Consider the following 15355-nt stretch of genomic DNA (forward strand, 5'->3'; position numbering starts at 1 on the left):
CAGTCTTTAACCACTCTTCTTCTTGAGCTGTATAAACTGGAGTCCATTGAGACAGTGGAGTCTGTATAAGAGCAGCTATATGTTCCACATATTCCTGTCTTCCTGATTCAGCGGCACGCTTAGCTGCATTATCTGCCATCCAATTTCCTTTGGTTACATTACCATCTCCTCTCAGATGTGCTCGACAATGTATAATCCCAACTTCTTTCGGTTCCCATACTGCTTCTAATAATTGTAGTATTTCAGCTGCGAACTTAATTTCTTTACCCTCTGAATTCAATAGTCCTCTTTCTTTATACAAAGCTCCATGGGCATGAGTGGTTAAAAACGCATACTTGGAGTCCGTATAGATGTTCACTCTTAAACCTTCAGCCAATTGTAACGCTCGTGTTAGTGCTATCAATTCTGCCTTCTGTGCCGATGTTCCTTTTGACAGTGGCCGAGCTTCTATCACCTTGTCTATCGTTGTTACTGCATATCCTGCATAGCGAATCCCTTCTTTCACATAACTACTGCCGTCTGTATAATATTGAACATCAGGGTTCTGGATGGGAAAGTCACGAAGATCTGGTCAACTTGAAAATACTTCATCCATCACCTCCAAACAATCGTGTTGACTTTCAGTAGGTTGTGGCAAAAGGGTAGCTGGATTTAAGGTATTGACAGTCTCTAAATGCACTCTTGGGTTTTCACACAACATTGCTTGATACTTAATCATGCGGCTGTTACTGAACCAATGATTGCCTTTGTAATCTAGCAACGTCTGTACTGCGTGCGGGACTCGCACATAAAGTTCTTGACCCAGAGTGAGTTTATCGGCTTCAGCTACCAGCAGGGCGGCTGCAGCTACGGCTCTTAAACAAGGTGGAAGACCACTGGCCACTGCATCCAGTTGCTTAGACATATAGGCAACAGGTCTTTGCCATGATCCCAAGTACTGTGTTAATACTCCCACAGCCATTCTTCTTTGCTCGTGTACATATAAGTAGAATGGTCGTGTGTGATCAGGTAGACCTAATGCTGGGGCACTCATCAAAGCCTTCTTCACATCTTCAAATGTCTTTTGCTGTTCTGGGGTCCATAGGAAGGGATTGTGTTCTGTACCCTTGATAGCTGCATACAGAGGTTTTGCCAATATCGCATAACTGGGAATCCATATCCTACAGAAGCCTGCTGCCCCCAAGAACTCTCGCACTTGTCTTCTATTCTTGGGTATTGGTATTTGGCATACAGCTTCTTTTCTCTCTGGCCCCATTATTCTTTGACCTTCAGAGATATGGAATCCCAGATATTTGACAGTTGGCAGACACAACTGAGCCTTCTTCCTAGACACCTTGTATCCTGCCTTCCAGAGAATGTGTAGTAGATCATGTGTTGCTTGCTGACATATTTCTCTTGTAACTGCGGCTATCAACAAATCATCTACATATTGTAATAGTACACACTCTCCTGGGATGGACCTGAAATCCAGTAAGTCTTGACTTAAAGCTGAACCAAATAGGGTAGGTGAATTTTTAAACCCTTGGGGCAGTCTTGTCCAAGTCATCTGGCGTTTCGAGCCCGTTACAGCATTTTCCCATTGGAATGCAAAGATACACTGGCTTTCTGCAGCAATTCGGAGGCAAAAGAAGGCATATTTAAGATCTAAGACTGTGAAGTAGGTAGCCCCGCCGGGAATTAAAGCAAGCAGGTTATATGGATTGGGCACAACTGGGTGTATACTTACAACCGCATCATTGACTGCTCTCAAGTCCTGCACAGGGCGATACTCATCTGTACCGGACTTTTGAACAGGCAGCAATGGGGTGTTCCAGGAGGAAGTACAGAATTTTAGGATACCATACCGTATGAATGTGACAGAACCATCCGTCTGTCTATTTCTTTGGTGGATTCAGCTATTTTGTGCCATCGGTCTAAATGACTGATTTGATATATTATGAAGCATGTTTTACCGTTCCAGCCTGTTTCCAGCCGTTCGCATCATTTCGCACGAACTCCATGTATAACATATAGGTGGCCGCCATTTCGGGACTTTTGCACGTGTTCGCGGCCATCTTGCGTGCGAACAGCGGTGTTTGCCTGTAAACGCATGTAACTAAAAACGGATACACAAACAGGCGAACACCGCTGAGACCTCCATGCGCCCAGAAATTCGTGCTGGAACTACCGAACGACGGGCCATTCGGTAGTTACACGTAATCAGCTATGACGAATCCAGCGAACTCGGAGATAGTTGTGGATGAGGAGAATTTCGTATAGTTTTAACAGGCGAACGGAGACCGACTGCAGGGCCAAAACTTATGGAACTCTTTTCGGCTAGAAAATCCGTGCAGTCGGTCAAAACTTCAAACATCCATAACTCCCGAACCCCACAACCGAATGGGCTGAAATTTGGACAGAGTGTTCCCCTAACCAAGACCTTTCAAGCGGTGCTGGACTTAAAGGTGTACCCCCTGTTTTTGGGGTACATCCAGAACTGGGGTAAAATATTGTACGTTATAATTGTGTTATGTGTTTATCTGAGGGGAGGAGACGTGGGGGTGTTACCCTGTGTATAATTGGTTGTTTTCATCCTCCCCCTGGGAGTGTCCTGTGTGTGCCTTTTCCTAATAAAAAGCAGGCTGGGTGTTCCAGTCCTCAGATCTTGTTTGACCCTCAACACGGAGCTTCAGTCTCGTTATTGGGGGGATTCTTATTCACGCTTAAGGACTATTTATGGGAAACTTATGCCGCTTGGTGGATATCGTTATTCGGTTGTTAGCGGCAGTTCGTGGAATTTGGTTCGGGAACCTGAGTGTATTCACGGATCCCATTCGGGAGATTACCGCTTCCCCTGGTTATGGTTCGTGGATTATACATTATACGAACAAAGACTTGATACGGTGAGAGGGGAAGGTGGACTAAACGGCGATTTACTTATTAAGACAAAAGGTGTCTTAACAAAGAACTTATCCAGATACGATTGGATATTCTTCTTAGCCTTCTGTGGGATATGATATTGCCGTAGGCTCACTGGATAAACCCCAAGTTTTAGTTCAATTCGAATGGGTGGAATATTGCGGGCAAGTCCTGGTGGGTTGTTCTCTGCCCAAACTCCTGGTATATTGAATAAGGATTCATCACTCTTGGGGTTTTGGCTAGTCAACGCTGTATAAAGTCGCCACTCTTCTTCCTTTGGTACTGATAATGTCATAATACCTGAAGGTCCATTAAACTTTAAAGATGTTGTTCCATTTGGTAGAAACGTTATCTGCGCTTGTAGTTTTGATAGCAAATCACGTCCTAGCAATTGGACTGGACATTCAGGCATGTAAAGGAATTGATGTTTTACTATGTGGCCTCCCAATGTACATAGTCGACTTTTAAGAACCGGTTTTGCAGCACTCCTTCCAGTTGCTCCTATTACGGTGATAGTTCTTCCAGATGGAGGAGCAACTAGGTCAGTCACCACCGAATGTTCAGCACCAGTATCAATCATGAATGCACTCCTTTTTCCCCCTATTGATACTTCGACCATAGGCTCCGCTCGGCCAAGGGGGATGGAGCCCGGTCGGTATCAATAGTCATCCATAACCGTGTCAGCCAATCCTACAAAGTCCCTATCTTCTCTATCGCGGGATCTCTGCGCTGCGGGATAATATCTGTCTTCCCTAACACTTCCTCTATTACCATTACTCCCTCCGGGACCTCCTCTACCTCTCGCTCTGCCTCCATAGTTACCATATCCTGCCCTGGGTTGATCTCTCTCATACTGTTCCCTTCGCGGACACTCGCTTCTCCAATGCCCTTCTTCTCTACAGTATGCGCACTGATTCCTACTCAGGGGTTCCCTATTCCACTTACTGTCGCCTCTATCTGGTCCCCGTCTGTCTACGCCTGCGATCGCTACTGCTAGCATATCCGCCTTTTTACGCATCTTGCGCTCTTCCTCTTTCTTAGTCTCCGATTCCCTGTTCATATAAACTTTATGAGCTACCTCCATTAGTTGGGTTATGGACATTCCTACAAACCCTTCTAACTTTTGTAGCTTGCGCTTAATATCTCCGTAGGCTTGGCTGACAAAGGCAGAGTTAACCATTCGGGAATTCTCAGGGGCCTCCGGATTAAAGGGGGTATACAAGCGGTATGCCTCCAATAATCGGTCATAAAAGACACTGGGCGATTCATCACTTTTCTGTAACACCTCAGCCGTCTTAGACATATTTATAGCTTTCTTTCCTCCGGCTTTCATACCAGCAATTATAGCGTCTCTATAGGCTTTTAAATGAATCATATCTGCGCCATTAATATTCCATTCAGGATCAGTGTTCGGATAATGGGCTGCGGCCCATGCTGCTGGATTAGCTTGATTTAATGTACGGGCTTCTTCTTCCAGCGCTTTAATGGCCGCTTGGTTTATCCTAGTCCTCTCCTCGTTATTAAATAATGTCATTAGTAATTGCTGGCAATCAGCCCAAGTAGGATTATGCGTCTGGACTATTGAGGTGAACAGGTCGGTCATGGCTTGAAGTTTGTCGGTGTACGAGGAATTATGGGTTTTCCAATTTAAGAGATCGGTAGTCGTAAACGGGACGTATACAAAGACTGGGTCAGCATATATTAATTGGCCTTCATCATTGAGGTGTGCTGAGCTGAGCTAAACGAAGTGGCATTTGATAATGTCGGGGCTTGAGAGTACCGGTCAGTTGTCGGGTTAGTATGGGGCTTCGTTGAGGTGCGTCGGTTAGGGGTACCAGTCGGGGGGTTTTAAGGCATGGGGATGGGGAAGCTTTATTGTGGGGAAGATCGGTGAATAAAATATTCCGGGCCGGGCTAGGGGAAGCCTGACCGGAAGCTTGATATGGCGCTAAATCAGGATATGTGGGTTTAACGGGGGTTGGTACCGGAAGGGGAGGTTTAGTAATAAGAGGGATGGACTCTGAACTAGAGGAGGAAGTAGATGGGGACAACGGGGAAAGGGGTGTAGAGCTTCCTGTATCACTTCCCCTTCCTCTTCCTGTGGTGGAGGAGTAAGGGGGCGGCATAGGGATCTCGGACTCAGGGGGCGTGTCCAAAATGGGCGTAATCATGGCCCTAGTGGACAAACGAGTCCTGGCCACCATGAGGCGACATTGCTCCTCGTGGCATACTCGGATCCATCTTGGCGAGTCGTTTACGGCCTGCCTCCAACAATCAATGTATGGAAACTGTCCATAAAGTTCAGGCCTACCTGATACAGCCACGTGTACACGCTGTACCAGATTAGGATCTAAACTGCCACGTGGCGGCCATGCGGCAACCAAAGTAGGCCATTCCCTAGTACATAAAGTAATCAAGCGTGCAGGAGACATTTTAACCCCAAAATCACATTTTGTAAATCCCTTTTTAAAATTCTTTAGCATACATCCTAAGGGATCCAAAATCGTCGACTCCGACGCGCCCATACTTGTCAATGGAGCGTCGTTTCCAACGAATACTATACACGCACTCTATCAACGGTCACACCCGTTCCCTCGGCAACAGCACCACGTGGTACAGTTACTAAGTAAAACGCACACAACAAAAACACTCAGGGAATTCCCGTACACACACAGCTGTTACACCAGTCACTAAATAATAGATACTATGCCCTTTGGCGAAACTATACAGTCACCCACGCTATAATTCCCTATATATGAATTACCCGTCTATAACATACCCCAGTAACATCGTCTTTACAAACAGCAGTTACAGTACGGTTAGCATAGGTCAAAGTACAATTTAAGGTCACAGCACAATTAGTAAGTGATTATGGTGTTAGACATGCAATATAAACGACAATTATTAGTACTTATATACAGTGTCAGTAATTATACAGGGTTATGGTACCGTGCGCTATCATACAGTTACACACTATTAACACTCTCGCTAGACGGCAGAGCTCACGCTATCTAGCAAGATATACACGCTACTAAACAATCTTTAACACATATACAATTCCCAACTAATCTATTGGCCAGTACCTTGATGGACTACCTAAAACTATCTACATCCGTTTTGGTTAGCCACACTGCCCAAGCACCACATATAGCGAACTAGAGGGCCGAATTTACAACAGCACCCTTTTAGTATAATTACTCTATCAAAAATCTAGTGGGTTCCAAATTTACACACCTTCCCACTTAGCCAAGATAGGTTGAGATCTAGCGGACCGAATTTACACAGACGCCGCTTAGTCTCCCGTCCCTCCGATCTAGCGAACAAAATGTACACCCTAGAACGCTAGTCTAGACAAGACACCGGTGTCCAGCTAGGGCTATTTACACAGAACCCCGCCTGACTCCATACCAAATTAAACGGTCTTACTAAAGAGCGTTCAATTGAGCGGTGCGCCTTCGCTCCTTCCCTCCACTGGAAGGGGCAGATTCAGTACACAAATAACCCCTTATGGGCCTACCGCACAATCGGTATAACCCCTAGTGGGTCCGCCGTCTAAAACAGCGGTCGTCTTACCTCCTCGTTCCTGAACCTGAGTTCACACTCATCGACGGGGACACCCCAGCACTTACTACGTAGAGGCCGATGATCTCCTGGACAACAGACCAGTGGCGCCGAGACGAAGGGAGGTCCACGCAGAAGTTCAGGGGTGCAGCCGTAGAGAACGTGGGCATAGATAGACCGTCTCACGCCTCTGCTTCTCAGCTACCGTTGAACGATGAGCTTCCTGGCCAATGCACCAAATGATACCGGAGAAACTGACGGAAGCCAAGCACAGAGAGATGGACACAGGTTTCTTCAGGAAGGAAGAGATTCTTTATTCGGTTCACCGATCGGGACTCAGAGGGACTAATGCCACCAAAATACAACAAGTTCTGAGCCCCGGACAATAGTGCAGGCTCCTTATATAGGCACATAACTCCTCCCATAATAAGCTCCACCCGCACATTCTCTTAACCAATCAAAACGAACAAGAACTAACTTCCTGTTTGACCGCATGGCTTGTCCAGCACAATGGAGGAGGGGAATACTATATCCGGTATTCTCGCACATGCTCCGTACACTACTGATCGTATCTTTGCCACGTGCAACCAACCGACCGATACGCCAGTATATGCACGTACACATGCCACGTGGTAATCTCGGCCTACTAAATTTATTTTTACCGAGATTCCACCACAGGAGTACTCAGGGTGCCTCAATAAAAGGGGAGCTATCTGTTTCAACCCTCCTAAAGTGGCGACGATCCCTATAGTAAGAGCGGACTGTGGAAGTCATGACCTGTTACTGCATTTCAGAGTTATATTCCCCCCTCTCTACCTGTGAACAGCGTGCCATTGATGTTCTCCGAAATCTCAATGAAAGCACAGCCAGAAAGCAGCAAGGTTTTCAATGTGATCCTGCCACACTACCTGACTAATAGAGGGGTAAGCAGCAAAGTTTTGTTCTCCAGTACCCTATTTTGAGAGTCACCTAGGGGCACCAACCACTTGCCCTAAGTAGCCTGGGGAAGCACTAAGATTCTGATCTTTCTTTTTATAAAGAAAGTTGCATATCAAAGCTGCTGTCAAATTAGAAATTATTACAAAAAAACACTAATATCCTATTGCCCCTTCCAGTAGCTGTAGAGATCTGGTGCTTCACCCCGCTAAAGACCTTGCAACACCAATGCATTAACAGACATTATGTATTTTATTTAAAGACATGCCAAAACATTATGGACACTTGTTTACAGCATGGCCACAAAACCAGTGATCACTAGTATTTCCTTATCTTAAGTAACACATGTACAGCACATAGTTGAGCCTCTGATAACCTTCTTGTAGGGATTTTCCAATTTAACCCTTTCCTTTATAAGAACAGAAAGGTCAAATTTCTAATTCTCTAATAATAGGAAAAATAGCTTTCTGGGAAACAGAGCTACATGGCATACTCTATATCGAGCTGTGACTTGCCATGCATTTAACTACCATGTGCTGGGGTCTTTGACGTCAAATGACCCACAAAAGTGTAAACTGAATGGAAATTTAATTTTGGATTCCAAAATGTAATAGTTTAGCTGACCAAGGCCCTGTCAGTTTTATGCATCCATCCTCACACAGCTTATTGAATTAGTCACACATGCTCTAAGCCAGTGGTTCCCGAACCAGTCCTCATGGCCCACCAACAGTCCAGGATTTATGTATTTCCCTATTTTATTCCAATGGAGATACTAACAAAACCTGGATGTTGGTGGGTCTTGAGGACTGGTTTGGGAAATGCTGCTCTAAGCCACATTCTTTCTCTTAAACATAAATACATACATACCTCCAAGTGTCCCTATTTATGAGGGACAATCCCTATTTTGGTCCCAAATCCCTCAATTCCAGGAGCTTCATATTTTTGGTGTATCTGATTGTATAACAGAGCTCTACAGCAATAATAGTCACAGTAATGTGTCTTTAAACAACATTAAATGTGTTTAGAAATCAGTCTGCGTAAGCAAGACATGTTGTTCTTTTTCTTAATTACATTTTAGCTGCTTAAATTATTATTAGCAGGTCACCTGTACAGCCCCTCCATGCCCACACCCCCACTCACACCCCCTAAATTTAAAGTATCCCTATTTGCCCATTTAAAATGTTGAGGGGTATGCCCATATACAGTTATTAACCACATACACATATCTTACTAACCACCGACTCACACACACAAGCATACATTTAATTAGTCACACATACAGAAGACCCCTAATTAACTTTATTCTTGCACATGCATACCTAGACCTACTCACACAATTATTTTCACACACACACACACACACACACGTATACTTTTGCTCACTTTAATATATACAAACACACACAAACAACTCTCACACTAACATAAACAAAACACACACACACGTCAACAGAAATTGACCCACTTCTCCTCTACCAGCTCATTACCTTAACTCATTTTGCAGTGAGCAGTAAGGAGAAGAGAAGAAATCCAGATGTGTGAGGATTCCAGCTGTGTGAACGCAGATCACCTCCCTGTTTTATAAGGCAATTCAGGATAACTAAGCACTGCAGTACACATACTCTTTCCTGCTCATTTTTGCATAATTCAGGATGGGGTTTTACAAGTACTTACACATCCAGGCAACAACTGCCTGACATGTAATATTGCACTGCACACTGAACAGTGGTTACAGGGTGCAAGGCAGCACATTAACTGCACCGTTTTAAATTACTCAATCACAAAGGGTCCATCTAGAGAGGCATTATAAAGTCAAAAGGCTTTGGAAATATTACGTGCCCATAATGTAAATAATAATAATAATAAACACCACAGCTTGCAGCTTGAATGTGTATTTCATGTTAAAAGTCGAGAAAACCCCACCAATATTGGGACACTCTGATACTAGTTCTGCATGAGAGTATCACAATAATTGGCAACAGTATGACCTGAGAAGGGATTTCAAACAGCCTTCTATGCAGTACATTTTATCATTTATGCACTTTGATGTGACATATACATACATAAATTCTCATTTTATAAAAAAAAAAAAAATGCAGTTTTGGCAATAATGTCTGCATAATATGATCAGCTTAGGAATTCAAAATACATTCATTTATGTGTCTTGATTTAAAGAGTATGTAATATGTGTAGGATTTCAGTTTATTTTGAAAGTTACAGGTCACAAAATACAGGAAGCAAAATAAAAAAAAATAATAACAACAATTTTAGAAGTTGGTATGTTTGTCTCACAGGCTATTTACCTAAGGTTATTTTGACATACCTTTTTATGTAGCCATTTCACCTCCAATCTCTGATAAATATGGTAGTAAAGTTGTGTTTTTTCTGTTTTTTGATGGGTCTGTGTTTCAGCTTATTCAAACTACCCCACGAAGGCATACCATTTCTTAAAGAATACACCCCAGGGTATTTCAGAAGGCATATTTTGAACCTTAGTGTGGGATTAGTTTTTTTGTGTGTAGTGGCATTAAGCATTTTTTTAAACTTGTTTTTACTTTTTTAAACTTGTTTAAACTTTTTTTTAACCCCTAACTAGTCTAACACTAAATTCCCCAATTTTCCACTAACTTCCACCCAACTTAGCTAAATAAATAGTAATAAATAATAATTTTTAAACATTTAAATAAATAATTAAATAAGTAGAACCCTTGAGGGTTTAAAAAACATTTGAGTTAACCCTCACCGGTAAAAAAAAAAAAAGAAATCAGATCACAGCAAAATACTGTGAACTGTATTTTTAAAAAAAATTCTTTAAAAGGGTGACAAACAAGCTTGAAACGCTATAGTCACCTAATTACTTTAGCTAAATAAAGCAGTTTTAGTGTATAGATCATTCCCTACACTGTCATTTAGGAGTTAAATCACTTTGTTTCTGTTTATGCAGCCCTAGCCACACCTCCCCTGGCTATGATTGACAGAGCCTGCATGAAAAAAAAATAACTGGTTTCACTTTCAAACAGATGTAATTTACCTTAAATAATTGTATCTCAATCTCTAAATTGAACTTTAATCACATACAGGAGGCTCTTGCAGGGTCTAGCAAGCTATTAACATAGGGGATAAGAAAATCTTAATTAAACAGAACTTGCAATAAAGAAAGCCTAAATAGGGCTCTCTTTACAGGAAGTGTTTATGGAAGGCTGTGCAAGTCAAATGCAGGGAGGTGTGACTAGGGTTCATAAACAAAGGGATTTAACTCCTAAATGGCAGAGGATTGAGCAGTGAGGCTGCAGGGGCATGTTCTATACACCAAAACCGCTTCATTAAGCTAAAGTTGTTCAGGTGACTATAGTGTCTCTTTAATAGATGAGTATTATTTTATCGTTGTTTTTTGTTTGTTTTGTTAATTTTTTACCTTTTTACATGGTCAGAAAATAATGATATATACAGTATATTAAAAATATTATTTATTCATTCATTCCACCATTAGTGATATGCTACAGTAGAGGGTTTGGGAGACAAAGACAGTGCAACTTATTCCTCAGTGCTTTTCCCACCATAGCACTAAAGATAAATAGGCTGAATTGAGAAAAGCTGCTGGGCAGGAGTGTAACTCCCCCCATCACAGACAATGTATGTGCCTCCCTAAGATTAATGGAACCCTAGTCCTAAGTCTAATTTTAAAGAATCGTGTCCTGTAGTCTCATGGTTTATCATGCTGTCTCCAGAACCCTATCTCAATGTGCAGAGGGTATGAAGGTTTTTCAAAGCTATATGGGCAACAGGATTGGCTAGAGAATTTCATGGTTTAACAGGATAAAAATGGAGATTTGTCAGAACAAGGCAGGGAAATGTTAAAAGAGTCTATTCAGATGTGAATTCTTTTTTATAAAGCTAAAAAGTATTATCTTTATAATACTTTACAAAAATGTGTGGTACATCTGCCCTTTAGTTTCACATACTATAATAGGCTCATCACACTCAATCATCTTCTTAAAGGGGGTCGGGTAAATGTGAGTTATCTTAATTTAAAAATAAACGACATTCTAATAAGCTGATCACCTGTTTTGACAATATCTAAAAATATCGGAGCCCCGCTTTTTTTTTTTAAAGGGACACATGTGACTGTCACATTTGTGACTGTTTATAAAAGTGCCAATTTCAACAGAAATCAGCAGAAACTGTCTGACAGTCTGTGCTGGAGATAAAGGGGAGGACTTACAAAGGCTACAGTCAAAAGATCTGCAGCTTCTGTAATCTGTTTTTAGATATAACCCGCAGAGGGCTTCAGGGTGTGAGAAGGGGACATGGGACTGCATGGAGTGACAGGGGGGCAGAGGCTGCAGGGGGTGACAGGGGAACATGGGGCTGAAATGTCTGAGAGGGGGATATGGGGCTTCAGGGTGTGAGAAGGGAACATGGGGCTGAATGGTGTAACAGAGGATGCTGGGTGTGACAGGAGGACATGGGGGCCGGGGCTGCTGGGTGTGAGAAGGGGACTTGAGGCTGCAGGGTGTGAGAGGGGGTCAGTGGGATGCAGAGTGTGAGGGGGGACAAGTGGCTGCTGGTTGAGAGGGGGATACGGGGCTGCAAGGTGTGAGAGGGCGTCAGGGAAATGCAAGGTGTGAGAGGAGGACATGGGGCTGCTGGGTGTGACGGGGACATGGGCTGCAGGGTGTGAGAGGGGGACTTTGGGCAGCTGGGTGAGAGGGAGAGACAGGGCTGCTGGGCGAAATAGGGGCTGCTGGGTGGGGGGGCAGGGGCTGCTGGATGAGGCAGAGTCAGGGCTGCTGGGTTAGAGGTTGAGACAGATGCTGCTGACTGGGGGGGGGAGGCAGGGGCTAGATTAAGGTTAGTAAAAACCTAGTTTTTTCAGCATTTCATTTAGGTGCACCTATATAATAATGCCAATAGGGCATTATTCTGATAAAACCAAAAAAATGTTTGGAGACACCCTTTAGATTTTTCAGCATTTGAGCTACAGTAGCTTGTTAGACAGAAACTTAGAAACATAGAATGTGACGGCAGATAAGAACCATTCGGCCCATCTAGTCTGCCCAATTTTCTAAATACTTTCATTAGTCCCTGGCCTTATCTTATAGTTAGGATAGCCTTATGCCTATCCCACGCATGCTTAAACTCCTTTACTGTGTTACTAGCCTTCACTCCCCATGTGCATCAATGAGCCTTGGATACCCTTGACCCTGACGCTGGTTCGCTGGTTGTCCTTCCTTGTACCACTTTTGGTAGGTTCTAACCACTGCATAATAGGAACATCCAACAATAGTTGCCATTTTGGAGATGCTCTCACCAGTTGTCTAGTTATCACTATTTGTCTTTTGTCACTCAGATCTTTTCGCTTGCCCATATTTCTTTTCAACACATGAAATTCAAGAACTGACAGTTTAATTGCTGCCCAATATATCCCACCCCTTGACAGGTGCAATTTATAAAAAATATAATCAATTTTATTCAGTTCACGTGTCAGTGGTTTTAATGTTGCGGCTGATTAGTTTATAGTCTTCCCTGCTTATGTATTCTATAGAGGGCAGTTCAGCTACTGTTACCTCAAATTTTAAATTCACTTTGAAATGTCCCTTCAGTGAATAAACCCTGTCATATATTAAAGTAGGGACACATATTTCACATATACTTCAATAAAAAATTTATTTCCTTTCAAAACTTGATGAAAGTATTATTATATTATAAGAGGTGTCCTTTAAGCAAAGACAAGACATACACAAAAATGAATTGTGATTTAATGAAATATGTTTGTTTTCCTTAACAATTTATAACAATGAACACAAAAAACTAAAAATATAAAATGTAACAAACACTACTTTTGTGTGTGTCGAGTAGTAAATACATATGCTAACTAAACAGAAAGGGAGAGGCAAAGGAGAAGGGTCAAGCCAGCATTTAAGCATGATAAATGTGAGAGAAAATCGTATAAGTGAGAATATTCAAAAATTTGCAATGGAAGAAGAAACATGAATTATGAAATCAATGGTTTTTATAACTGAGTACACGTACCATATGGTAGTTTCCTTTTTATTACTTTTCATGTTTACATTTGGACATCTAGGAATGTAGAGGCCCTAAATTTGAAAAACATGACTTAACATTTTGTGTGTGGTTAGTGAGTGCATTTAGCTATTTTATATGAAATAATAAGGCTAATTTATCAATAAACTACTGAAGGGGAGGAGGACTAAGGCTTATTCAGGTTTAAAGGAAGTTTTCTCCTGGCAATTGCCAATAACATAGTGATGATACATCCAGAGTTGTTATTTATAAGGATTGTAGGTGTTATTTAAAGTCACCCCGAAATGTAAGCATTGAAGAGCAGTGTGAAAAGCATTATGTCAGGTCCGAAGAAGGTTCAGTGGACAGTGATCATTATCTTCTAATCATAATAGTAAGTGGAGGGGAAAATATTATTTTATAAGACGTCCATTGACACAAGGTTTTAATTTGTACTGCATTTTAAGACTGCATCTCTGTCCACATGAGGAATATGTTGTGTCCATTTTTTGATATACCTATTTTAAGCATGAGGTATGAGGTTAGTCCGAGGACAATCCTGAAATATATTTAAGACAGAATATAGTGTAAATCAAGAAGCTAACATTAATTTAGCAATGGGACTTTTCCAAACTACATCTCTACAATTTTTGGTTACAGATTTGAAATTAGACAAATAAGGGGGATAGACAGGAGGCACATTTTGAGATCATCTCATTTCAAAATTGGTTTTCTGTCAAGAAATGTGGGGTTTGTCTGTTTCTAAAGGCAGAATTCTGTTTGGACATCCTTAATTTAGAAATCTCTCAGTAATGAAAGAATAGAAAATCTACTGAGTAAAAGGTAATGTTCTACAATCTGTAGAAAACAAAGAGATTAAAAGTGTTGCACGGAGAACATTTTTTAGTCTTAGCAGTTCTTCACCTGAAACAAACATATTTCTCAACTGAATCTAAACAAAGAAGGATTGTGAAACTGGCGTGAACAGACGGCTTGTGGAACAAATGAGCAGGGACAACCACTGCATTCCTGTTCTACACATTACTCCCTAAGTCACAATCTGTTCGGAGTTTTCATAATAAATACCATTGAACCAAAGATAATATAGGCTTGCTGCTTCCAACATTTTTACAGTGCTATGTTCATGCATTCCACTATGTATTTCAAAGATAGAAATGGCATAAACCAAACAAATGGCTCTCTCTTCTGTGTATCCTAATTATAATAAATGTATCTGTTTTATTGCAGGGAGCAAGCAGGACAAGGATGGATCCAGTAAAAAATGTAAAAATAAACCACTAACAAACTAAATTACAGTTGGAAATATTGTTTCCTCCGAATTTAACGGTAGGTCTTGTCTATTAAAGAGTCGGTTTAAGAACCATACGAATTTTGCATGATTGCTTATAACTTGCTGCTTTAAGACAGCCCCTTGCTCCATCAATCAAATAGAGGGTTAGCCAAGTAAGACCCAAATGACTGGCTCTCCATCTAAAGCTGGCTTCCCCAAACTCCGGCCCTCCAGATGTTGCTGAACTACAACTCCCATGATTCTGTGAATGAAATAGATAGGCTGAGAATCATGGGAGTTGTCGTTCAGCAACATCTGGAGGGCCGGAGTATGAGCAGAGGATGAACGCAGGTCCTGCAGCTTGGGCTTTGGAATCTGACTGTCATTACAAACTGTCAAAGTGATCTGACTCCTTATGCAGCTTCAGATGATGCACTGCTGGTCTGTGTCATGCATGCCCTATAGTAATTTTCAAAATAAATGCTCCAAAACACAGTCCTTTATTTCTAGCAATTTATTTAGCCACCATTCAAAGTGAACCAGCAATGTTGTCAAAACGTTGCTGGGTCACTTTGCAAGCTGGCTGATTAAAGTACATGAATCCAGGAATGAGTTTTGGAGTGTTTATTTTGAACATCAATGAAA

General features: G+C 41.9%; 1 protein-coding gene across 1 annotated transcript in view; it reads right to left on the minus strand.

Annotated features, from left to right (window-relative positions):
- Positions 1–15355, minus strand: part of EDARADD (EDAR associated via death domain) — a 76450-nt gene that overhangs the window by 57702 nt on the left and 3393 nt on the right. The window lies entirely within an intron of this gene.

This window comes from Pelobates fuscus, chromosome 2 (assembly GCF_036172605.1).
Source record: "Pelobates fuscus isolate aPelFus1 chromosome 2, aPelFus1.pri, whole genome shotgun sequence".
NCBI lineage: Eukaryota > Metazoa > Chordata > Amphibia > Anura > Pelobatidae > Pelobates > Pelobates fuscus.